Consider the following 6,000-nt stretch of genomic DNA (forward strand, 5'->3'; position numbering starts at 1 on the left):
AATATTTTCAAAAGTATTTTAAAATTATATATTATATATTTTTTTAAAAATGTTTTCAAAATTATATAGTTTTAAAAAATGTTTTTTTTAAAACTATATATTATATAAGTTTTTAAAATGATTTTAAACCTATATAATATATATGTGTTTTAAAAATGTTTTAAAAATTATATATATTTTCAAAATATTTTAAAAACTATATATATTTTCAAAATGTTTTAAAAACTATATAATATATATATTTTCAAAAATATTTTTAAAACTATATATTATATATATACTATATATACTTTAAAAAGTGTTTTCAAACTATATAATATATAAAAAAAAGACGAAAATGAGTTTCTATATAAACAAACTGAGAGAGAGAGAGAGTGGGACGCTAACGTTACCCGTCAGTTTCCTAAAGTGGAGCCCGGGTAGAAAATGACGAACTCAGGTATTTTTAAATGATCCCTTTTTGTTTAGTGAATCTGAGCCGTTGGGTTTTTTTTTATCAAGAGATGGGATTTAATTGGATTAAACGGAGGCACACGATTTTCCTGTTGTCGGACCCTTTGCTTCTAAGGAAGGAATAAGTTGATGATGACACATTCTAAAAGATAATCATAATTAAATGATAATATAAAATTTAATTATATAAGAATATATTAAGTAATGCTTTAAAATTATAATTTTATGTAATAATTTGATAATTTCTATTGTTATAATATTCAAAAATTAAAAATTAAAATATATTTAAATGTATAATTATCTTTAGTTTTGACAGTTTTAAGAAAAATATACCTAATTTAAGTCTCGTATTGAAAAAAAAATCTAAATTTTATAACACAATGGCAAAGTGAAAGTACAAAATAAAGGTAGACTTTGGAGTTAATGCTATAATTTAATACATTTTTAATTTTAACGTTTAATAAATATATAATAATATCTTAATATTAAAAGGTAATATTATTATCTTTAGAGATTTCAGATTCGAGTAATTGCTTCTATAGAATGTATATGTATTGTTAATAACTAAGAAAAACTTTTAACAAATACTATATCGTATCTACCCTAAACTGTTCAAAAATATAAAAAAATTGATTCCAGTCAAACTAAAATAAAAAAAAAATTATGTGACCATTTTAATTTTTTATATAATCTTTAATTATCTATTCTCACTCATAAATTGAAGGATAATAGGCTTTAATTCAAATATGTTTAAACTTATATCTTCATGTATATCGTAACAATAATAATGTCAATTGAATTGACACTAAATCGTAAATAATAATTTAAACTTTATTTGTGTATTAATAGTTAGTATATGATCTATTTTTTTATTTTTTTTGGTTGCCCTCCTGGTTTTAAAGTATCACCTTAACTAATTCAAGACGGACATGCATCACACACTTGACTTGATGGGTGAGGCTCCCCACATGGATTTTCTGTATTGACTAATTCAAATCAAATATTAGAGAGGCTTGTTACCAAGAATGAAGTCATTTGTTGGGTGGGAGGGGTTGTGCCTCTAATTTTTTCGTATAATACCATTTTAGGTCTTTGTTAATCTAAATATTAATCGAATAAGGCCTTTATTCTTTCTAATTTTTAGATTTAAATACATAATTGTCGGAACCGTCTTTCGGTTGGGTCCCGAAATTGGGTTTCGACTTGAAAAATGTGGATTGGAGTCGCCACCGACCACTTTAAAACGAATTTAGGTGGGTCGGACACCATCTTACATGATCTGCGTTATACTAGAAATGTGTCGAGTTCGGGAGTCGATTACGGTCAAGGAAGGATTAGCACCCTTGAACCGCACTTTCGGTACCAATTAATTTGTCGGTTATCTTAATTGCAAAAATTAGAAATTTAAATTTAAATTTGAAATATTCGATTCGAATTATTACCTTTGATTGATTGAAATTACCACTGAAAATGCCAAAAAATGTTAGATGATAAAATAAAAACAAGTACGAGAAAAACAATTCTAAGATAAAATAAGTAGCAGAGAGAATTAAAAGTTAGTAAAAAAAGAAAATAAAGAAAAATAAAGAAAATAAAATGAATAAAAAAAGTAAAAGGGTTAATTAAAAAATAAAATAAAAATAAGAATAAACTTAAAATAAAATAAAATATTTAAACTTAAACCGTGAAAGAAAAAAATAATAAATAAATAAATGACTAAATTAAAATAAAAGTAAAATAGAGGTCCAAAATAAAAAGAAATGCAATTAGTGACCAAATTGAAAGAAATAAAAACATAACTCCAGAGCTACAAATGTGGAACTATTTAATGACCCATGCTCTAGTTAACCCAAAAATTATATGAAACTAAAAAATCCCTTAGATTTTCACGCGTGATTCATTTGGATTTTCCTTTTGGCATTTCTTTTTTCCTTTTAATTTTCAGACATCAAATTCTTATCATGCTATTGTTGATGTAAATGACCTAAAGTAAAGCAAATAAACTTAAATCACAGCCATACATAGCTTCTCAACACATTAAACAACCAGGGACGTTTCTTTGTAGCCTTTTCTCTTTGTTTTTGTTTATTCTGACACTGTTCTCGACATGTTCTGTTTTAGCCCTAAATCCTTCGCTTAGATGCTTTCGAAAGAACATGCAACCCCGGCGACTTGTAGGATTTCAGATGCTCCAATGAATGTAAGAGCTCTCTCCTCATCTCTTTGGTTCGAATTTTTTCTGTATTTTTTTCTCGAACTGGTTCATCTCTTTCGAAAATGGTTCCAAGTTTCTTCTATATTTTCCCGTTTTTTGTTTGAATACCTCTGATGTTTCTCTCGGGTTTTTTCTCCTCTCTTTTTCTCTTTCAGTTTGATTCGGATTTGGCTGATATGTTTAATTTTTTTGGTTCGAATGCACCCCCTTTGGCTCAAATGCTCTCCGTATCTTCCTTCCCCCTATGGCAGTGTTGTGGTGAGGTATTTATATCTACTACCGGCCGTTCGTTAGTTTCTAAATAAGGGGCTCATTCCCCTCAACGTTCACGTGGTTGGTCGGTTATCTCGGGATGGGTCAGTCTTGAGAATTTCGACCGAAAAATCTGACTGTTCGAGCGTTGCTTGCTTGATCCCTGAATTCCTCTTGTGCGACATTGATTTACCTGACTAAGGATTTGCAAACCCTAAATTATCCCGGACTAAGATCCTGTAACAAGATAAAAATGAAAGCTAAAATTAATAATAAATAAACAATAATATATATATATATATATATATTTTCTAAAAGTTTATATAATATATATTTTTAAAAGTATTTTAAAATTATATATTATATATTTTTAAAAAATATTTTCAAAATTATATAGTGTTGAGTTAATCGATTGACAGAATTGGCTAAGAGGGGGTGAATTGACAATAAAATTTTTGGTGGAAGCTTTTGTAGAAAATTGAAAGAAATTGTACAGCGATTTAGAGTAGTTCGACCTTCTCAACCAAAGTCTACGTCCACTACCTTAGCTATCCACACTAAGGATTTTTTACAAATTCACTAATTTGTCTTTCTTTTGAGGACAAAGTGTAACCTTACAAACCCTTAAGAATTATACCACAAATTCTTGATAATATTTTCTCCCAAAGAGAACAATACCAATTTACAAACTTACAAGGAAATCCTCACAAGGTAGATTGTTTGCACAATTCTAGAACAAATAAAAGAACACTCAATAATGAATACAATTGAGCACAATAAGTGTTCTTGAAAGAAAAATAAATATTGAATGAAAAATAGGCTTGAAATGCTCAAACTTGAGGTTTGATGCTTTCTTTTTGATTCTCTCTTGATTCTTATTGCTTGAAGTTTCTTGTTTTTAATCAATGGCTTCTAAGCTTGCTTAAATACACCTTGAATCACTTCTGAACGTTAGGGATCATTAATGAAGATAATATAGTCGTTTTAGTGTGAAATCAATTAATAAAATAGTTTGGAGCGTGGGGGAATCGGTTCCCTCCGAGCATACTGTAATTCTCGGAGCCAAACCATTCAGGGGGAATCGGTTCCCTTTGAGCAATCTGGAATTTTTGGCTTTGAGATGGTTCTAAATATTTTGTAAAATCGTTTTGAAATTATTTTAAGATTAAAACTTAATTTTACACTTGAGTAAGGATTAAAAATGACATTTGAAAGATTTGGAGTAATATTTTGATATTCGAATAATTATATCGAATATACTTAGAAAATCTTTTTGGAAAATCTTAAAATTCATTTAACTTAATTTGTTATATCGAAATATCAAAATGTTTTTATCAATCTCCCCCTTTTTGATATAACAAAACATTTTAGTAATTTTAAGATTTTGAAATCAGAAACGACGTTTTTGAAAATTACTCCCCCTTACTTTAACACTTATCCCATTTAAAATATTTAACACTTCTCTCCCTTTTTGTTAAATCAAAAAGATTCGTAAAAGATTTTAAACAAGGTTTTTTGAAACCATTTAGCCAATTTGATTATAGTTTAAGCTGTTAAGATCACAATCAAGAGAAACGTTAGCCATTAATTTCATAATCAATATTCATAATTAATGTGACATGTCAAAATTGGTCATATATCTAACATGATGTAAATGATGCAATAATGAATAAATTTAACCACACAATATATAAGTTCAAACATCCAAACAAATCCAAAGTCTAACAATTCACAAAATCAAACAATCCAAAATATTCAAAATGTTGAAACAATAATCTTTTAGTTCAAAGTTCTAAAGCTAAACACATAATTAAACATCCGGATCGGGAGGAGGAAAACGAGGTCGCATAGCGGCCATTTCATGTGAGAGTGCATCAATACGTTCATTCATCGAAGCGTTGTTTGTGCGCATCTCTCAGAGGATTTCTAATTGTTGAGCTCCCATTGTGGATAAATGGGACTCTATAGAAGTAAAGCGCGAATCCATGGTAGCATATCGGAAATCGAATGTCTCCATAAAAGATTGAAAATATGGAGGCATTTGATGTGTTTGTTGTGCTTGCTCCTAAGGCTGCTCCTCGGGCTGTTCAGGCTCATCTTCGGCTTCATCGATGTCTCGCATTAATTGTTGAAGCTCGGGATCGTCGTCAGCTTCTAGTTCAGCTCGTGAAGAACTAGCTCCCGGAGTATTTTCAGACGATCGAACCCATTCACTGGTTTCCTTATCCTTTATCCATCCCGCTCTCGTTAAAGAAAGAAGATTAATTTGTTTCTTTAGAGGAAAGGAGGCATCTAGACCTACTCTAAGCCCGGCTTTAGAAAATAGATTACTCAAAATGCAACCGTAAACTAGAGATGAACAGAGTTTCTTGTTAGGAACAAGATTTATGGTTTCAACAATTTCAGCAAAAATGATCTGAGGTAGGTTTATTTTAATACTATTTTTGAAACAATGTAACCACCAAAGATCCAAGGCTCTAAGAGTAGAATAACGACCTCCGGATGGTCGAAACCACCAAGAAATCATTAGATGAAGAAAACGTTCATGAAGGTCTAAGACACTTGCACTATCCCTTCTTTTATAACGAGATCCTAAGATTTGTTTTTCATTTGAAATACCATCATTATCTAATCCAAATGCATTGGTTATGTAAGCCGAGTCAATATATAAGAATTGTCCTAGGAGGTAGGAACGAACTCCTATGGTTTCGGTTTCAGTTTGGTTTTTAACACAAACGTCATTAGAATAGAAGATACGAACAAGTTGATGGTAGACAATGGGTTCAAGCTTAAAGAGTTTATCAAATTTCCACTCTTGTAAAAGAGGAAGATATTTAAAATTAATATCTAACATAGCTTGACGAGAAGGAATACGTTCTTCTCTAATTTTGTAAGAGTCGAAATATTGATAATACCAAAAACTCCTATGATTGAAGCACGAGTTTTGAATAGACAAATTAGGATCAATGGGATTAGGATTAGGAATTGGATTTTCAGGAATAGGAGGAGAATTTGTAGGTGGATTTGGTTGACGGTGTGAGCGACTAGATGATGACCTAGCACGTTTAGGATTGGATATG

This window comes from Hibiscus syriacus, unplaced genomic scaffold, assembly GCF_006381635.1.
Source record: "Hibiscus syriacus cultivar Baekdansim isolate YM2019G1 unplaced genomic scaffold, ASM638163v2 tig00004072_pilon, whole genome shotgun sequence".
Lineage (NCBI taxonomy): Eukaryota > Viridiplantae > Streptophyta > Magnoliopsida > Malvales > Malvaceae > Hibiscus > Hibiscus syriacus.